General features: G+C 42.7%; 1 protein-coding gene across 6 annotated transcripts in view; it reads right to left on the bottom strand.

Moving 5' to 3' along the window:
* The window catches only part of LOC126277750 (parathyroid hormone/parathyroid hormone-related peptide receptor-like), a 721,000-nt gene that overhangs the window by 288,475 nt on the left and 410,559 nt on the right, over positions 1 to 21,966 (bottom strand). For all 6 annotated transcript variants that reach the window (XM_049977388.1, XM_049977389.1, XM_049977395.1 and 3 more), the window contains one exon: positions 8,351 to 8,439. The gene's annotated coding sequence lies outside the window, so the exon portion shown is untranslated. The remainder of the gene's footprint in view (positions 1 to 8,350; positions 8,440 to 21,966) is intronic.

Genomic DNA, 21,966 nt, shown 5'->3' with positions numbered 1-21,966 from the left:
GCACGCAGTGAAATATTTGGAAATGGGTATTATATATTTAATGTTTATTTTATTCGTCTGATTCCGTAGGGTCAAATCGTGGAGCAAAACTCGTTGATTATGAAGCTAGACATTACATTACATTAACATAATAAAAGCTAATAATATTCGAGCATTGGAGCTTTATTTCTTTAAATGAAACATATATCCTAAACACAGTGTTCAACTGCCAATTTATTTTTATTTTAATTTCTGAACTCCGTCACAAATTTAACGCTAATCTCTTTTTTGAATATGTGGAGTGGCCGACAGGTAAACTTCAACAATATTTGCGCTTCCAGGATAAGACGATAAATCCTTGAGAGATGTAAGCACTGCGCAGCATTAAATTTAGTTGAAACGTGGCAGGAGCCGTTCTCCGATTGAAATATCAGGTAAGTCTGCCGACGTTTCTCATTCTCTCCGTTTCTTTGTTCGACTGTGAAGGTAGACACGGGACAAAATAATTCTTTTTCTCCTATCAAGGCCACATAAGAAGCGCCAAGAGGATGGCGCCATGAGTCTTCCTCTCCACTTCTCGCCACTGTCACTTGCTTTCGGCTAGGCAGTAGCTCATGGAAACAATGTTTCTTCTTCTCTCCCCGAACGCTGGTATTCAATGTCAGCATCGAACGTGTTGGATTTTCACTGGCTTTCTACAGCTATCTCTTAGACAAGTTTCTGTTCAGTATTAAATGTCAATAAATAATTTTTTTTTTTCTAGAACGACATAATGGTTAATATTATCTCTTCTCTTGAGAATACAGTTCCAGTACGAGAAGCTAAGAAATACAGGGTACCACCGAAAACATTTCAGAAAAAGGAATTTTCAGTACAATTTCGCCACTTAATCAACATATTGTATTACTCTTACTACTTGTTTGCTTGCTGAAAAAAATTCTATCTGATGTTTCCTGGAATTATATCTATCAGCAGTTCAGTATAAGTCTTGAACATAGTTGGCCTGTTTTTCTGGGGCCTAACTTCCGTACATTTTCTCCATAGTTCATCCGGTTTTTTAATGCTTGAAAAGAAAAGCATTGCTCTTGCTTTTCTTGTCGTCGTCGTCGTCGTCGTTGTTGTTGTTGTTGTCGCCCCAGTGGTGGTGGCTCCGTTTAGCTTTGATTATCTTAACCATTTGGATACGTATTATTATTGATTTATAATTTTTTCAGATGCACCTCAAGATGGGACGCATTTCCCGAAACATTGTTGTGCTTTTCTTTTTAGAAATAAATAATGTTTACCACACTAGCGGATTTTATCATCGACAAATTATTTATTGTTCACTCTCATTGTGAATACGTTTATGCAACACACAGCTTTTGCTATAAGACGCAAAAACCACATTCTGGCTGCTGTGACTGGAATTCCTTCACTGAGAGAACTGTGTGTCATCACTTAAGAATAGATATGGTGTGTACTATTCATTTATCACCAGCTCCTCCGCATACATTTCCTTTCACTACACCTTGACAATGTGTTGGATGTGCGATCGTTCCCGCATTTATCTCGGCAGGAGAGCACTAAACAGGCTTTTATATCGAGCGTCTTCTCATTTGGCAGACTGCAAACGCCTTATCACCGATTTGTAATCTGCGCTCCTTCCATTGTAAATTGGCGATGGAACGTGTAATGAAGGCTACCACGAGAGTCCGCAAACGATCTGTTTACTGACCTTAGACGACAGGGCTGGACGACGGCTGTGGACGAGTGTACAGGCGAGTAGACGAGCAACCGTTGACCAACTGGGCACCCGAATGAACCAAGGGGCTACCAACAGTGCCTGCTCGTGACTGTTCAGCAAGTGGTGCTGCGCCTGGAGCTTCATGTGCCAATGCTAGCTGCTGTTCATCGTTAACGAAGCCAGGAATTTATACGTCAGTACCGCGACTGTACGTCGAATGAGTGGCACTAGGTGATATTTTCTGATGAATCACATTTTGTGCTCCGTCAGACAGATGGCTGACAGCCTGCAAACCGGAGGAGGTAGTGTTACTGTCTGGAGAATATATTCGTGGTATTTCCTTAGTTGTCATTCTGGAAAGCACAATGGGTCAACACAAGTAGGTATCTCTCCTTGATGACAATGTCTAATTCTACATGGAATTTGTTTTTCAACGGCACGATGGCAACTACCGACAGAATAAAGGAACGTGTTACACACAACTCTCAGTGTACGTGCGTTGTCAGAAGAACATCAGTTTACGGTACTCTCTCGGAGACCAGCCCGCCATTTTGAACCGGATCGAGACTCTGTGGGACCACATCGATCTGGCGGTTCGAGCCATGGAAGAGCCTCGATCGGGTTGTTCGCCCCATGAACCCTCAACCGAGAAACCTAGTGCAGTTTTCAGAACCTCAGTGACTCTGTTCCTGCACCTTCGTAACGGTCTGCGCTGCAAGACTTGATGGTGACTTGGACAAAGGTACTGAAACACCGCGATAAATGGGTGTCCGAAAAGACTTTCCCCGATTACATAAATTGATAACTCAAGCTAGAACTAAGACACAAATATGAAACTTGTGTCGAATTGTTTACAAGTATCAAAGATTTTTTCTATTTTAGGTTCGCAGTACGTAAGTAGTGGATGAGGTGCAGTGCCCAAGAACCCATGTTAACCAATCAGGAGAAGGCACAGTGTGTCCTGTGGTACCATGAGACACGATCACCAACCACAGTGCAGAGACACTTCCAGCCAACATTTGGAAGGAATCCACCTGAGGTCAAAAGCATTAAATCCTGATATGAGAAGTTCACGAACACAGGATCGGTTGCTGACCTTCCGAGGTCTGGTCGACCAAGAACCTCAGCAGACAGGGTGGAAGCTGTAGCCAGTCTTCTCTGTGAAGTCCGAAGAAATCCGTGCGCAGGGCCTCACGTGAATTACGGATGCCAATAAGCTCTCGACATAACATTTTACACAAACGTTTATTGTTTCGTGCAAACAAAGTGCAAATCGTTCAGGCCTTGTTGCCCAATGACAGTACACGTCGATATGACTTTGCGGTCGAAATGCTATCACGTATTGAGGACGATGGTGGTTATCTCAGACGAATTGCCTTTTCCGACGAAGCGACCTTTTTTGTCAGTGGAGTAGTGAATCGCCATAATGTACGCATTTGGGGTTTACAACCCGCAGGCGATGTCATCGAGTGCACCAGAGGCAGTCCAAAGGTGAATGTTTGGTGTACGCTATTGCACGATCGAGTTATCGGGCCATTCTGCTTCGCTGAGACTACCATCACATCTGCAGGGTATCTAGACATGTTGCAACTGTATACTGTTCCTCAGCTGCTTCAGTATCACCCCGATGTCTTGATTCAGCAAGTCGGTGCACCGCCTCATTGGGGTATGGACGTCCGTGGCTATCTCGATATGACCTTTCCTGGGCGATGGATTGGTCGTGATGGGCCAACGGTTTGGCCTCCACGCTCTCCTGACATAACCCTATTAGACTTCTTTTTATGGGGTTATGTCAAGGACGAGGTCTACCGAAAACGTGTACAGATATTGAAACCCTGCACCAACGGATAACCACAGTCGTTGAATCGATCCCTCCAGTGATGTTGGCTAATGTGTGGACGGAAATTGAATATCACCCAGATGTGCTACGTGCTCCCAAGGTTGCTCATGTGGAAGTTTACTGATGTGTGAAAAAAACTTTGGTAGCTTGTAAACAATTACACACCAGTTTCATATTTGTATCTTACTTCTAGCCTGAGTTGTCAATTTATGTAATCGGGGAAAGGCACTGAATGGAGTATTTATACCGGGCACTGGGAAAGTGGAAAAACATCATCCGTTAACGCATAATCTAGAAGGAAGTGTGTGTCGATTGATCGTTGCAGACGATCATTGCAGAGGATTTTGCTGAAAGAGTAAGATGTCAACAGGAGAAAAAAAAACGCAGTTGCATTCGAGAATCTATTCAGTACCAAAACAACACGCAGTGAGCTCCATAACCTGATGATTACAGGGCGCCGAAATACGCACATCAGTATTTCAAATGCCTGTAACAGAAAAAGGTGGTGCCGAAGCAATAAAACTTGGACAATAGAGTCTCGCTTCACACTGTTTCCAACTTTTCGCTGAATTTAAGTCTGTCGTTCGCCGTTCCAAGCCTACGATGCAGAAAGCCTTCTGCCGAGAGTGAGTGAGGAAATTGGGGGGGGGGGGGGGGGGGGGGTTGGACGGGATTGATGATTTAGGCAGCCATATCGTGAGGTATTCCTTCGGCTTTGAAAGGTCGCATTACTGTCAAGGACTATGTGACCAGATGTGACTTTTCTTATTACGTAACTTGTCAAACTCACGTATGTCGTTGGCCATCTCCTCACCGTAGAGGTACCAGATGTGACTTTTCATGCTTTCCCGACGGATCTGCTGCTTTGGTAGCTTGTAAACAATTACACACCAGTTTCATATTCGTATCTTACTTCTAGCCTGAGTTATCAATTTATGTAATCGGGGAAAGGCTTTTCGTGCTCGGTCAAAGACGATCTTGGCCTTAGGAAACGTGGTGTGTATAAAATCCCATGCCAATGCGGAAAATCTTACATTGGACAGACATGCCGAACCGTGCAAGAGCGTTGCGTCGAACACCATCCTCACACACGCCTGGGGCAACCTGATAAATCAGCGGTAGCGGAGCATTGCCTGGACACGGGACATCGTATGCTGTACGAACGGACGGACATTTTATCCCCAGCGTCATCTTTCTGGGACTGTGTTGTTAAGGAGGCCATACATATCCGTACAGAGGACAATCTTATCAACAGGGATGCAGGGTTTCAACTAAGCGCCGCTTGGAATCCAGCACTGGCTGCCATTAAATCGAAAAAAAAGGGAAACAAGAACTTCCGATCCGTCAAGTGACGAAACGCGCAACTGAGGTTTAGTTCGGACTTTAACCACAGGAGCGTCCGGCAGCACAGTCATTGCCCACAGCGCACGCGCGGATGGCCTTCCTGCGGCTCCCAGCAGGGGGCACCAGGAGCGCCGCTTCCCTCCAACTACGAGCGTCTTCCCGCGCACGCGTATTGCCTGCTCCCGGCATGATAAATTCCGTCGCCGCCGTGAGATTATCATCAGTAGCACCTTGCAGCAGTGATAACAGCAGCTACCACCACCTGATGATGTCGAGCAGTTGCATCGACGAAATATTGTGCGAGTTACACAATACAATCCGGCGGCAAACCAGAGAACAGTATTTGCACTATGTGACCATTTTGGCTGATCGGGTCCTTTACATGACACACACTTGTTGCCCGTTGGTGACTGTGTGTCGCAGGAGCATCGGGCCCCTCTTCGCATAGTTTTCATCGTTCAGGACTGGTTTTATGAGCACAAGGATGTATTGTCACTTTTGTCCTGGTCACTGTGGTCACTAGATCTCAGTATTATCTTAATCTTAATGGTTTACTGCGGTGAGAAGGGTGTGTGATAGCTATTCTCCTCTATCATCATTACCTGATAACGCCAACATTTTGTAGGAAGAATGGTAAAAGATACTCTCGTAAACCGTACAGGACCTGCCTTTCTCCGTTTCGGGAAGACTGGAAGCTGCTTTGAATTCTGACGGTTCTCTTATGCTGTATTAGGCATGGTAATTTGTTTCATTTGTGGTGTATCATATTCTTATTCACCTCCTCTATGTATATATTTCGCTATTCGCTACAGCTGAAGCATCTTTATCAATACAGGGAATTGCCAATATGAACCACCTTCGCCTGTATATTGGAATGATGACACTGAAAATTTGTGCCATACCGGTACTCGAACCGGTTTACACGAGTGGTCACCTCAACAGGTTCAGCCATCCGAGCACGAATTACGGCCAGACCCAAACTCCCTTATTATCGTCACTTATGTGCCGCAAACCGCTCTCGTTGCGTCACGCATATTGCGGTCCTGGTATTGGCGAATAAATATGAAATGGTAGTGCCTGTGTTATTAAAAAGTACGATGCAATGTGCCTTCGGGCATGCATGGTTTGGCGTAGGAACAGACACTACAGTGACTAAAGACGGTAAGAAATATAGGACATGAATTCGCAATTGCAATAAGAACCACTTTCGGCTGCATATTGGAATGATGACAATTATGTTTGTTCCGGACCAAGACTCGACGCGAGATTTCCCATTTTACGAGCACGAATGACATCCAGACCCAGACTTATATAGTACATCGTACTTTTTAATAACACATGCATTTTTATTTCGTATTTATTCGTCAATACCAGGCCCTCGGCTCTCAACCAAGTTTTCCTTATTGAATGGCATTATACTTAAGGTGCGAGTGTAGGCTACATATGGGACTTTGGGTCCGGCCGTGACTCGTGAGCGGATGGCTAATATCCAGCACGGTAGCTCAGCGTGTTCGGTCAGAGGGTTACGTGCCCTCTGTAATAAAAAAACTGAGTCAATCGATCAACAATGAACATAAATGGATGTCCTACGACGTCCGCCCCGAGCAGATGCAACGAACACAAGCGAACAAAAATGAGATTTAAAAAGAAAAAAAAAAAAAAAAAAAAAGTGGTTAAGGCGTTCGCTCGCGTAAAGCGCGATATCAGGGTTCGAGTCACTGTCCAGCATAAATTTTCATTGTTGTCATTCCAGTATACAGCCCGTGAGTATCCATATTCGCAACTGCAAACACAGTTTCTGTGTTTCTTGACGAGTGTAGTTTCTGCAGTTCTACATCGTACTTCTCAATAACATAGGCACTGCTATTTCATACAATTCGCATCGTCCTTAAACCTCTTGAACGTAACGTCAATAGTGGAGCGTCCAGGGAGCTGATGAGGGGCAGTCATACCGTTATAATTACCATCTCAAAAATAATTTAATTAATATTTTGTTTGTCTACAGGTGCACATCTACAGTTCTGGCACACATTCAAATCCCCGCATCCCAGTACCATAGCACGCTGAAGGAGATGCAAAATGGGGCAGAAGATCTCCACTTTATCAACAGACTGTGCTGTTGTCTTGGCTTCTTTGGGAGAGTATTACGATAGCGTGAAAGTGATATTTCAGTGTGTGGAAGGACTATAGACATGCGCCTCCGAGAAAACTAAATCTTAAGAAATTGAGACAGGACCAATGGCTTATAATAAAGATGGAATTCTCACCAGCTGTATATATTTGAAAATCATTTACATCAGCTATTAAATGGCTCAGTTCTATTCTACGATAGAGTTATTAAAAAGATAAACAGCAAAATTAATCATGATATTATGAAAACAAAATTTGTGGGAGAGTGAGCATCAAACCATAGCATATGGTCTAGAGGACATGTATCTACAATCTGAATTTTGTGTATGCTGTCTGAATGAAAAGAAACTGATGATTTTGTGGAGATCAGTTTGTTAGTAAAATATGCTCTTCGGCAGGCACTTAGCAGATGCAAGCTGTCCTTCAGCTGCACCCAGATACACCACAGATGAAGAAAAATCTTGCGTACTCCGATGACTTCTGAACCTTCTACAAAAAGACTGGAGATGGCTCAAATGGCTCTGAGCAGTATGGGACTTAACATCTATGGTCATCAGTCCCCTAGAACTTAGAACTACTTAAACCTAACTAACCTAAGGACATCACACAACACGCAGCTATCACGAGGCAGAGACAATCCCTGACCCCGCCGGGAATCGAACCTGGGAACCCGGGCGTGGGAAGCGAGAACGCTACCGCTGGACCTGGATATGACTTCCACTGTAATCCAGCATCACTCAAAGTCACAGAAACGCCTGAAGATGGTCTGTATTAACACAGACACCGGATGCATATAAATAAAACCAATAACTACAACTCATGCTGCTATCGTTACTTATCGTTACTACGTACACAACTCAAAAATGTTTTCGAGCATGACCTCTGCCACTCGTAATCAGAGAAGACCTCAAGAAAGATGTCGATATAAAACATGATATTGAGAGGTCATCGAACCAGTTCCCTCTAGGGAGTGTGCCATACCAGCAGTCCTGGTTAAAATACCAGTAATCAACATCTCCTCACCTATGCTCTATGACAAGGAAATTGAAACGTACAATTACATGCTGTGACAAGTTACTTTCACTCTTAAGCGGTGGAAAATACGTTTATAATATTTTTATGACAGCCACATATCTGCAACTATCATCAGACGAGGCTTTACAGCTAAATATTTTACTATGATTGTTTAGCTGTTTGATATATGAAACTTAGATACTTATCCATACACTGCAACATTATAGATAATATTTAGAAAAAAAAGAACAGTATGAATTTGTCATCGGCACATCTGACTCTCATTTCCAGCCTGCCGATACTCTCCTCTCACTTACCACTGGTTTGAATGTTTTCCTGTCGCGATGTCAGGCTCACTCTATTTTCGAGTACTCCGCACCCACTAAGCGTGAGACTCTGCTACTACCTGCAAACAAATAACGACCTATCAGTTTCATTTATACTTCATACAATTTATTTGATCATATATGAAATAAAGACAGATTATCTTAATTACGGAATCATATGGTCAACAATGATGATGATAATTCGAATAGTATGTCATATGATACACCCTTCAGAATAGAGTATGTGAAAAGAAAATGTTCCACCATCCCAGAGAAGAGAGTTTGGCAAGTGAAATCTGTCGTTCCGTGAGAGATACCTGACCGCAATCCCTACGCCTCCCTCCCCCTTTCCCACCGACACATGTCCCAATCACAATACAGTTCGGCGCCTTAACCAATAAAAATGAAATAAAATAATAATTTAAGATAATAATAATAAATTGTAATAATGATAAATGGTTGAATAAGTAATTGAGAGATTAAAGTTTGTTTAGCCTTTAAGATTGAAATTGAATTTCTTATGTTTCATAAAATCTTACGTAGCATTGTACAATGAGGACACACAACAAAGTAAATGCAATTTTCGCCGTGAATTTAACGAGTTTTGCACGTCCGAAGATGTATGGAACGTAGCCAGGGCTCATTATATATTTTTTGTAGACAAAGTCTGTTACCTGACCTCAGCTTCAGTCATGACAATTGGGTGACTAAAACTACTAAAACAGAGAAAAGCATACGATTAAATAAAACGTATTCATTTCAACACATACATTACGATACGAGTGACACTTACGTAAAATTCTAGGTAAATATTTGCAGATAATTCACAAATGAGTGCAAATTATTAATTCTGCGCCTCTTTTCTGCAAATAAGTATCAATATGGCTAACTGTGGAGCCACACAAATTAGTACGTCCTTCTAGGACAACGAATGACATAAGAGAGCAGATGCCTACTGGCTGCGACAAGAGAGAGGTGATAATTCATTTGTTTTGCTTTCTCTTGTCTTAAAAAATCTATACATATAATCTAAGTTCAGTAAATTTAATATCGTCTGTGCTCGAGGTGCACAATGTGCGTTCAGCTAAAATTCAGAAACGTGTACTGGTACGATAAAGGGAGCTATATGGTGTGGTAGTCCATCTGAAGATTGTGCTTTAGAGATGTAAGGGCTGGGAAGTTCCTCCCACTATAAATTTCTAGAATATGCCAAATCATTCCGAAACATTCTATAGTATTCTAAAACACTCCACAACGTTGGAGACTATTCGAGAGCATTCCACAACATTCGAAAATGTTTTAGAATGTTCCGCAATGATCCGGAATGTTCTGGAGTGTTTGAGAACAGTCTGGAGGATTCTAGAATGTTAGCGAACATCCCGGAACATCGCAGACTATTGTGGGTTATTCCAGAGCAGTCGAGAACGTTGTGGAATATTCTGTAAGGTTGTCGGCCATTTTAAGCCTTTCGGTACCTACCAAATGGTCCTGATTCTTTTATGCGAGCAAAGCCACGGGTAAAAAGCCCCTCCTAAATCCCTCGAACGTTTCAATTAAATTTGGTGCACATAGCCTGTTATTAGGGTTAACGTGCACAGAGAGAAGGGAGGACGAGAAGATGGTCAGAAAGCGAGTGAAAGGAGGAAATACTCACAGATAGGAGGAAAAAAATGTTTAAATATGTGTGAAATCTTATGGGACTTAAGTGCTAAGGTCATCAGTCCCTAAGTTTACACACTACTTAACCTAAACTATCCTAAGCACAAACACATACACCCATGCCCGAGAGAAGACTTGAACCTCCACCGAGACCAGCCGCACAGTCCATGACTGCAGCGCCTGAGACCGCTCGTCTAATCCCGCGCGGATAGAAGGAGGAGATAGACACGAATAGGGAAGGGGTGGGAAATAGACAGAGATTGGAAAGAGAAAGAGATGGGCAGAGTGAGGGGAGCGGAGGAAATGGACGTAGAACAGAAAGGGGAGGAGATGAGTAGGGAGAGGAGAGACGGAGATGAACAGAGAGAAGGAAAGAAGGAGATGATGGATGGAGCGAGGGTGAGGTGGTGATTGCTGTTTCGATATACGGATTGAACAATCTACATTTACATCTACATGGATACTCTGCAAATCACATTTAAGTGCTTGGCACAGGGTTCATCGAATCACCTTTACAATTCTCTATTATTCCAATCTCGTATAGCGTGCGTAAAGAATGAACACTTATATCTTTCCGTACGAGCTCTTATTTCCCTTATTTTATCGTGGTGATCGTTCCTCCCTATGTAGGTCGGTGTCAACAAAATATTTTCTCATTCGGGGGAGAAAGTTGGTGATTGGAATTTCGTGAGAAGATTCCGTCGCAACGAAAAACGACATTCCTTTAACGATATCCAGCCCAAATCCTTTATCATTTCCGTGACATTCTCTCCCATATTTCTCGATAATACAAAATGTGCTGAGTTTCTTTGAACTTTTTCGATATACTCCGTCCGTCCTATCTGGTAAGGATCACACACCGCTCAGCATTATCCTAAAACAGGACGGACAAGCGTAGTGTAGGCAGTCTCCTTAGTAGGCCTGTTGCATTTTCTAAGTGTCCTGCCAATAAAACGCAGTCTTTGGTTAGCCTTCCCCACAACATTTTCTACGTGTTCCTTCCAATTTAAGTTGTTCGTAATTGTAATACATAGGTATTTAGTTGAACTTACGGCTTTTAGATTAGACTGATTTATCGTGTTACCGAAGTTTAATGAGTTCCTTTTAGGGCCCATGTGGATGACGTCACACCTTTCGTTATTCGGGGTTAACTGCCACTTTTCGCTCCATTCAGATACATACCGAATTGGTATAGATTCTGGACCAGAAGACTTGCTTTTATTAAGTGATTTAAGTTGCTTCACTACTCAGAGGATATTTACTTCTACGTTACTCATGTTGGCAGCTGTTCTTGATTCGAATTTTGGAATGTTTACTTCGTCTTCTTTTGTGAAGGCATTTCGGAAGACTGTGTTTAGTAACTCTGCTTTGGCAGGACTGTCTTCGATAGTATCTCCATTGCTTTCGCGCAGAGAATGTATTGATTGTTTCTTGCCGCTAACACACTTCACATACGACCTGAATCTCTTTGGATTTTCTGCCAGGTTTCGAGACAACGTTTCATTGTGGAAACTGTTATAGGCATCTCACATTGTCTTAGACTCTTTCTAATCCAAGCACATAGTTCTTGGTTTACCATTCTTACTGTTCCATCTTCGTTCTTGCACATACTGTATTCCGTCCTTCCTAAAGCTTTTTCTTATTTTTCTCAGAATTTCGAATACGTTGCACCAATTCCCACTGTCAAACGCTTTTTCCAGGTCTAAAAATCCTATGAAAATCTCTTGCTTCCATCATCCACCGCAATGTTACAGTCTCTCTCTACTACTCTTGCCTTTTAGAAGGCCAAACAGAGCGCCTTGTAACAAAAAAATGGTTCAAATGGCTCTGAGCACTATGGGACTTAACATCTACGGTCATCAGTCTCCTAGAACTTAGAACTACTTAAACCTAACTAACCTAAGGACATCACAGAACACCCAGCCATCACGAGGCAGAGAAAATCCCTGACCCCGCTGGGAATAGAACCCGGGAACCCGGGCGTGGGAAGAGAGAAGCCTTGTAACAAGTCTTAAATTTTATTTTCCATTCTTCTGTGTATAAGTCTTGTCAGCAACTTGAATGTATGGTTGTCTACCTGATTGTGATATTTCTTTCACTTATCTTCTGTCTTCGGGATTGTGTCGATGATATTTTTCACAAAGTCTCATCGAATAATCTATGCATCAACTTGAATAGTCGCTTAGTTGCCACTTCCCCAGCAATGATCTTAGAAATTCTGATGGATTGCTGTCTATTCCTTCTGCCTTATATCAAGTCATCTAGAGCCCTTTCAAATTTTTGCTCTAATACTGGATCCTCCGCGTCCTCCTGAAAGAAGTCTTCAAAAGTAATCTTTCCACATATCAGCCCTCTCCTCTGCGTCATCATCATCATCATTTAAGACTGATTATGCCCTTTAGCGTTCAGTCTGGAGCATAGCCCCGTTATAAAATTCCTCCACGTTCCCCTATTCAATGCTAATATTGGTGCCTCTTCTGATGTTAAACCTATTACTTCAAAATCATTCTTAACAGAATCCAGGTACCTTCTCCTTAGTCTGCCCCGACTCCTCCTACCCTCTACTGCTGAAGTCATGAGTCTCTTGGGTAACCTTGCTTCTCCCATGCGTGTAACATGACCCCACCATCAAGCCTGTTCGCCCTGACTGCTACATCTATAGAGTTCATTCCCAGTTTTTCTTTGATTTCCTCATTGTGGACACCCTCCTGCCATTGTTCCCATCTACTAGTACCTGCAGTCATCCTAGCTACTTTCATATCCGTAACCTCAACCTTGTTGATAAGGTTACCTGAATCCACTAAGCTTTCGCTCCCATACAACAAAATTGGTCGAAAGATTGAACGGTGCACAGATAACTTAGTCTTGGTACTGACTTCCTCCTTGCAGAACAGAGTAGATCGTAGCTGAGCGCTCACTGCATTAGCTTTGCTATACCTCGCTTCCAGTTCTTTCACTATGTTGCCATCCTGTGAGAATATGCATCCTAAGTACTTGAAACCGTCCACCTGTTCTTTGTTCTTCCTATTTGGCACTCAATCCGTTTATATTTCTTTCCCACTGACATAACTTTCGTTTTGGAGATGCTAATCTTCATGCCATACTCCTTACATTTCTGATCTAGCTCTGAAAATTACTTTGCAAACTTTCAATCGATTCTGCCATCACAACTAAGTCATCCGCATATGCAAGACTGTTCATTTTGTGTTCACATATTTTAATCTCACCCAGCCAGTCTATTGTTTTCAACATATGATCCATAAATAATATAAACAACAGTGGTGACAGGTTGCAGCCTTGTCTTACCCCTGAAACTATTCTGAACCATGAACTCAATTTGCCGTCAATTCTAACTGCTGCCTGACTATCCACGTAAAGACCTTTCATTGCTTGCAAAAGTTGGCCTCCTGTTCCATAATCTCGTAGAAGAGACAATAACTTCCTCCTAGGAACCCGGTCATATGCCTTTTCTAGATCTATAAAGCATAGATACAATTCCCTGTTCCACTCATAACACTTCTCCATTATTTGCCGTAAGCTAAAGATCTGGTCCTGACAACCTCTAAGAGGCCTAAACCCACACTTATATTCATCCAATTGGTCCTTAACTAATACTCGCACTTTCCTTTCAAAAATACCTAAGAAGAATTTACCCACAACGCTGATTAAAGAGGTACCTCTGTAGTTGTTACAATCTTTTCTGTTTCCATATTTAAAGATTGGTGTGATTACTGCTTTTGTCCAGTCTGATGGAACCTATCCTGACTCCCAGGCCATTTCAATTATCCTGTGTAGCCATTTAAGACCTGACATTACACTGTATTTGATGAGTTCTGATTTAATTTCATCCACCCGAGCTGCTTTATTGCACTGCAATCTATTGACCATATTCTCCACTTCCTCAAATGTGATCCTATTTCCGTCATCATTCCTATCCCATTCTACCTCGAAATTTGAAACATTACTGATTGTATTTTCACCTACATTGAGCAACTCTTCAAAATATTCCCTCCATCTGCCCAAGGCATCCACTGGATTCACCAGCAGTTTTCCTGACCTGTCCAAAATACTTGTCATTTCCTTCTTACCTCCCTTTCGAAGACTGCTAATTACACTCCAAAATGGTTTTCCAGCAGCTTGACCCATAGTCTCCAACCTGTTTCCAAAGTCTTCCCAAGATTTCTTCTTGGATGCTGCAATTATCTGTTTGGCTTTGTTTCTTTCTTCGACATAACTTTCTCTGTCTACCTGAGTTCTAATATGTAGCCATTTTTTATATGCCTTCTTTTTGCTTTTACAGGCTGCCTTGACTGTGTCATTCCACCAAGATGTTTGCTTCATCCTACCTTTACTCACTACTGTTCCAAGACATTCTTTAGCCACTTCTAGTACTTCTAGTATTGTGTCCCTATACCTTGTACATTCCTTTTCCAATGACTGTAATTGACTACATTCAACTAACTGGTACCTTTCTCAGATCACTGTTATGTACTTGTGCCTGATTTCCTTATCCTGAAGTTTCTCCACTCTTATCTTCCTACATATGGACCTGACCTCCTGCACTTTCGGCCTCACAATCCCAATTTCACTGCAGATTAAATAACGATCAGTGTCATCAAAGAATCTCCTGAAAACACGCGTGTCCCTCACAGACTTCCTGAATTCCTGATCTGTTATTATATAGTCAATGACAGATCTGGTTCCCCTGCCTTCCCAAGTATACCGGTGAGTGTTCTTATGTTTAAAAAAGGAGTTTGTGATTACTTAGCCCATACTGGCACGGAAATCCAAGAGTTCTTTCCCGTTCCTGTTGGCCTCCATATCCTCTCCAAATTTACCCATAACCTTTTGATACCCTTCTGTTCGATTTCCAATCCTGGCGTTAAAATCACCCATGAGCAGAACACTGTCCTTGTCCTTTACTCTAACAACTACATCACTGAGTGCCTCATAAAAATTATCCATCTTATCTTGATCTGTCCCTTCACAATGCGAATATACTGACACAATCCTAATTTTCTTGCTAGAGACTGTCAAATCTATCCACATCAGTCGTTCGTTTACATACCTTATTGAAACTACGCTGGGTTCCATTTCTTTCTTGATGTAAAGCCCTACACCCCATTGTGATATTCCTGCTTTGACTCCTGACAGGTAGACCTTGTATTCTCCCACTTCCTCTTCTTTCTCACCACTTACCCGAATGTCACTAACTGCTAAAACGTCCAGCCCCATCTTACTTGCGGCCTCTGCCAGCTATACCTTCTTCCCAGAGTAGCCCCCATTGATATTAATAGCTCCCCATCTCATTACCATTTGTTTGCCATGTCGTATCTTAGGAGTCCCTGGTTTGTCAGTTAGAGGTGGGACTCTGTCACCTCCAAAGGTCCGAGGCATTTTGCTTTGATTGTTGCCAGCACCATATTTAAAGTACCAGGGAAGCAGGTTGCTAGCCTTACTTGCCCTGAGTCCCATTGGGTATTACCCCTAACGGTTGAGGGACTAGCCGGTGGATTTGGTAGTCTTTGCCGTATGAGCACAAAGGTGACCACGACTCAGAATATGTCCGAGATGCCCTGCCTTATTCCACAGTAACTGGTATCCCGACTGTCGGGACCACTTACTTGTTGCGTTTAGCAGCGTAATTCCTACTGCACTTTTAATGTTGTATCTCATGCTTTAAATCTCACCGAAGTTTGTTTTGTCTTTATTATATGTTGAGTCAATCTTCAGCACAACCATTTCTCTTTTAATTTCTTCACATCTTTCCTACAGCCTTTTCGTCCTGTCTTTCATATAGTTCTTATTTACTCCCTACCTAATGGATTTATATTTGTGTATTTCTGTCCTTCCCTGATAATTTTTGTACATTCTTCTTTCGTCGATCATTTCAAGTATTTCTTCTTTCAACCAGGATTTCTTCGCAGTTATCTTCGTTCTACCTATGTCTGCGTGAGTCCTTTTAGAGATGCCCATTTCTCTTCACGTGACCTGCCTACTGTGGTGTTTTAATTGGTGCAGTATCTATAGCCTCAGACTACTTCAAATGTATCGCATTGTTCCTGACTACTTCAATGTCCCACATCATTCTTCATTGATTCTTCCAGGCCGCATGTTACTACATAAATCAAGAAAATTTTCATATGTCCGTAATACGATGAAAATAACAGAAATGAAGTACACTGACGCAAGCAGTCCTGTGTGCGATATTCGCTGGAAAGGAGGTATCCTTTCAAGTGTCCATAAGACAATTACGCTTGTAAGTAGGCTGTTTAGGTATTTATGTTGGTAATGTCACGTAGTGCTCTGTATGAAAATCACTGGCTGTGCTGTGTGCAGTCTGTGACTTCTTCAAGACTGCATGGAAATCCACTACTTCCGTGTGCATTTTCTTTTACTGCTCAGACTTTGAGAAAGTCTTTACTGTAATTACTATTATGATGAATGATCAGGACTGTCTTTATGCCAACAATTTTTTTATTTTGACCAATATTGCTTCAATTGATATCTTTGTTATTGTAATTATGAAAAATTTTATCAAATCACTATTGGCCAATGCTCAAAACAATTTGTAAAATTTTTTGTGGCGAGCATTGGGGCTATGTATGTAGGCTGTTTAGGGTTTTATGTTGGTAACGCCACGTAGCGCTCTATATGAAAATGACTGACTGTGCTGTCTGAAGTCTGTGGCTGGTCTGCATTGTTGGAGTATTTGCTATTGTGGTGTTGGGCAGTTTGATGTGAAGAGCGCGTAGCGTTACGCAGTTGGAGATGAGCCGCCAGCAGTGGTGGATGTGGGGACAGAGGTGGCAGAATTTTGAGAGCGGACGATCTGGACGTGTATATATATATATATATATATATATATATATATATATATATATATATATATATATATATAATGGCTTTTGGACACTATTACCGTAAATAAATTGTTTGTTCTCTATCAAAATCTTTCATTTTCTAACTATGCCTATCAGTAGGTAGTGCCTTCAGTAGTCAGAATCATTTATTTAGCTGGCAGTATTGGCGCTCGCTGTATTACAGTAGTTCGAGTAACGAAGATTTTGTGAGGTAAGTGATTCATGAAAGGTATAGGTTATTGTTAGTCAGGGCCATTCTTTTGTGGGGATTATTGAAAATCAGATTGCGTTGCGCTAAAACTATTGTGTGTCAGTTTAGTGTCGATCAGAATAAGTAAAGAGATAAATGTCTGTGTACCTTCAGTTCTGCGCAGCTGTTTGAAAATCAGATAACGTAAGAGGTTTATCAACCCAGTAATTCATAAAGTTTTTCTAAGGGGACGTTACGCGGTGTCCACAGGCGCAGCTGCTATCCATTGTGCGCAAGGTGGCTACCAGCAGTGCCTCGGCTGGGGAACATTCATCTTCCAAGCTATCGGCAGGGAGGCGGCGACACGCGGCCTTGTGCTGACGGAAGGCGACTTGTCGATGGGAGGGCTACGCTATCTGCAAGTCAACAGGCTGGCCCACTCGCCCAGACACAGCGGGGAGACTGCAGCACTGTTGTATTGCGGTGGCAACGTGGGGTGCAGCGGCTGTACTAGCTACGCCTCAGTAAGGGAGCGTTCCTCGAAAACGCACACTACTATTATACGTTACATTGTCAGCAGCGATGTGAAATCACTCGGAGCTATGTTCTGTGGCAATCCTAACAGCTTTTTTCAATTCAGTTAAAACTTCTGGGCTGAGAGGCCGTCGTCTATTTATAAACCTATTTCCTGATGTTTCACCTCCAACTCCAAGGAGAGGTTTGAACGGCAGTTACCGTTTTACCATCTAAAATTTCTGCCGCAGTCAGAGACGATACGTGGGCAAATAATTTTATATATCGACCATGGCGTCACAGGCAATAGGTTTTAGCTGAAGTTAACGCCGGCCGTGAATGCCTACATTATATAACCTAACATCTTTATCGGTATTATTATTCTACTTTATCATAAGGTTTCTTCCAGTATGGGGATCAAAAATGGTTCAAATGGCTCTGAGCACTATGGGACTTAACATCTGTGGTCATCAGTCCCCTAGAACGTAGAACTACTTAAACCTAACTAACCTAAGGACATCACACACATCCATGCCCGAGGCAGGATTCGAACCTGCGACCGCAGCAGTCGAGCGGTTCCGGACTGAGCGCCTAGAACCGCGAGACCACCGCGGCCGGCTAGTATGGGGATCATTGAACTCTGATGTTCCACTGTAATGAAAGCAATGCAGCACTGCAACCATCTGTAATTAATGTTCAGATAAACCGCTATAGATTGCATGTTATGTGCTTTATTAATAGTTCACTCTACAAATGATAGCATCCTCAGATACTGGCCTGAAAACAACACGTCATAGTTCAGAGATCCACTCAGCATCGTCGTCAATACAAACTGGTCCGGGCCGGATGTAAAGCAAGTAATACGGTTGCAGCGGTTATATATATATATATATATATATATATATATATATATATATATATATATATATATATATTGCAAACTTTTATGCTATTAGATTACTACCATAACGGGCAGTCAAATGAAAACGAGCCAGCGAGTCAGTTGAAAAAACAATGAGTAAGATGTTTACTACTTCAAATATCCGTAACTGGTAATACGTTTGTCCCACTGCGAGAGACACGACGGGCAGTGCCTTTGTGCAAAAATTTTGCGGTTGCCTACGAACAATGATTGTACCCAGGCGTACACTTCTTCGTCCGAAGGAAATCGGAGGCTGTAAATGTCTTGCTTCAGGACTCCAAAAATCCCGTGGGGAAAGATGTGGATTGTATGGAGCACGTGTAAGGGCTTACCAGCGAGACGCTTGCAGCGTATTCGAAACAACAGGCTGCGAGAAAGACATTATGACCTATTTCTTTGACTGCAAGGTCTCAATCTTCATTGACTTTCTGGTACACGGTACCACAATTAATGCACGGCGGTACGTTGATGCTTGGCGCGCCATCAAATACAAACGCTTAGGAACGATCCTGGATGATGCCTATCCACTTGTTGCCAAGGCTGTTTCCATTAAGTTGCAGTAGTTTCTCTGGGAAGGCTTTACACATCCTCCATACAGCCCCGATCTCTCCCCATGTTAGCCGCAAGGTCATCGGAGCATTGCCACGCTTCGCGCGGCTTCCCCCGTCTGAGATTCGAGTCATCCCTCGGGCATGGGTCACTGTGTTGTTCTTAGTGTAAGTTAAAGTTAGTTTAAGTAGTGTGTAAGTCTATGGACCGATGACCCCAGCAGTTTGATCCCATAGGAACTTACCACAAATGTTCTCCCCATGTGGCAGAGCGGTGTGGTGGCGCGGTTAGAGGCGCCATGTCTCGAATCGCGCGGCCCCTCCCACCGGAGCTTCGAGTCCTACCGCCGGGCATGGGTGTCTGTATTGTCCTTAGTGTAAGTTAAAGTTAGTTTAAGTAGTGTGTAAGTCTAGGGAACGATGACCTCAACAATTTGGTTCCTTATGAATTCACACACATTTGAACATTTTCTCCACATGACGTCCGTATTTTTGTAGCCCTGAAGAAAGACATTCTTTACTGCCGATTTGCTTTGGATAAAGAGCTGCACGCCTGGGCATAATCGTTGTTTCGCAGGCAACCGCAAACTTTTTTTCCTTGCAGGCATTGACCCGTCTTTTCTCACAGTGGGATAAATGTAGTAATACTAATGGCAATTACTTTTGAAATAATGAAAGGTTTACTTACTTTTTTCCATCTCTATCGGTTTCATTTGACTGTCCCTTATAAACAACACAGTACTTATGTGTTTTATGTAATGAGAATAACTATTAAAGTTTTGCACTACTCTGGACCACGCAAGGACCTAAAATATTAACGTAACAAGGAAGAGTCAAGCACCGTCAGATACTACCCTTCATGGTGGGGGCAGAGGATTGGTGGCAGAGACACGGAGCGGTCTCTTTTTTACGGAAAAGGGCAAGAGGAGGAAGGTCGCCCCTGTGTGAGCGGGATACATGGCGGTGATATCAGCTAGTGGCACATAACAGCGCAGCCCGGCCGTACAGGGTCGTTGTCTCCAGTCCCAACTGACACTTCCACCACGGACCATCCAGGTACTGTGCCGAGAATCCACACGGAATACAGATAGTAATGTGCTGCAATGATTCGGTGGGTAAGCCTCAGAAGTAAAGATGGCTGCCGTTTACTGTGCCACGTAAAGGAAGAAACTTACACCACCTTGTAAAACAACTCCTAGGGATTCAGCAACTCGCTGTTAACCGCTCTTAACGCTGTAACAACGGCTCTGAATTTCATTTACGTGAGATACCATGTCTGCTGAGAATACATCACTGATATAAGATGTCTGAACCTTCGTCTATCTTAATTACTGACCTCCAAAAGTGGTTCAAATGGCTCTAAGTACTATGGAACTTAACTTCTGAGGTCATCAGTCCCCTAGAACTTAGAACTACCTAAACCTAAGTAACCTAAGGACATCACACACATCCATGCCCGAGTCAGGATTCGAACCTGCGACCGTAGAAGCCGCGTGGTTCCGGACTGAGGTGCCTAGAACCGCTCGGTCACATCTGCCCAACAGAAAATTTTCTACAGTAGAATTTTATAATTTCAAACAACAGTCTTAACTGCCTCAGTTATCTTTTGCTTCTGTTTTAAATTGTTACTACCGTCTTTCATGAATATCTCAATAGTTAAATTAGAAGAATTTTTTTTATCTTGTTCATATATCTTTTGGACTTAGCTTCCCATATGAGGTCCTTCAGCGTTGCTAGCCAAAGCGTTATATTCAGAGCTCATTTTGACGTGAAGTAGTACAAAGAATAGCTAACATTTTAGTCAGAAAGATTTCAGTGCTCTGCGTCACTGCTCCAAGCGTGGACGTGGCGTGCAGAAGATTGGGGCTGATAGGAGAGTGAGGGTTACTAGCTTGCAGGCCACAGTCCAGTTGCTGCGACAGCGAATTTTACGACTCTGGATGGCAGCCGGCGTTTTCGAGAGGAACGAGCAACTGACAGAAAACTGGATGAGAACTTTCCTTGCGTACATAGATTTAACTTTTCAGATTGTGGAGCCGTAACAGTATTGCAGTCTATACTTTACTCTGATAAAAAGAGAGAAATCCAGTAGCCAGATATTGTGACAACAAAATAAAAAGACAATTTGTATGACAAATATTGCTTACTCGACAGTAGGGTCACGGTTTAATAACTCCAAACAACAGCGAACGTTATGTTCAATAAGAAAGCTGAAATGTTGAGCGGTTGTTCTACGACAGTGTAACTGAGGAAGTTTTACCGCCACTTCCTCCTTCGTAATTCATTTTCAGAGTTCCATGCCCACTATGGTGCAGAACGTCAGCGTATAAATCATCCTTCCTTTTCTTTCTCGGTCACCCTATTTATGAACACATGACATGAACTATGACATATACAGGGTATCTCCGAAATGTTGCGACATAATTCGAGTGTTTGTAGAGGATGACTTGAGGATCAAATTGCGGCTAGGGACCGGTGTCCGGAAACGTCAATCAAGTTATAGGAGTCAGCGCTTGCCATTACGCCACCCCTTCGACAGCAAATATGACTTTGGGCACTGGGGTTTCCGACTGCAGTTAATTTTTCTCTCATACACTGAGAAACTTTGTAGATTTTAGAGAGTTCCAGGAGAAAAATAAACTTCGGATAGGATCCGTGTCCGAAACCGTCATCCACCGATGCAACAGAACATAGCGTCCATAGGAACCAAGGCCTTTCTCTGCCGCAGTAGCTTCATTTATTCCACGAGAGTCCACGGCAATCAGTCGCGATCACTGAATAACAAATAATACTACGAGACGTTTCGCCTATGGTCCGTCAGTGTACAAAGTCACTTTTGCTGCCGAAGTGATGGCCTAGTGGAGTGTGCGCCTATATTTTCGACGCTCTGTAGCATTATCGGATGACGTTTC

The sequence above is a fragment of the Schistocerca gregaria genome, chromosome 1 (genome assembly GCF_023897955.1).
Source record: "Schistocerca gregaria isolate iqSchGreg1 chromosome 1, iqSchGreg1.2, whole genome shotgun sequence".
Classification (NCBI taxonomy): domain Eukaryota; kingdom Metazoa; phylum Arthropoda; class Insecta; order Orthoptera; family Acrididae; genus Schistocerca; species Schistocerca gregaria.
Note: the sequence above shows the minus strand (reverse complement) of the source record. Positions and strands in the feature narration are given on the sequence as shown.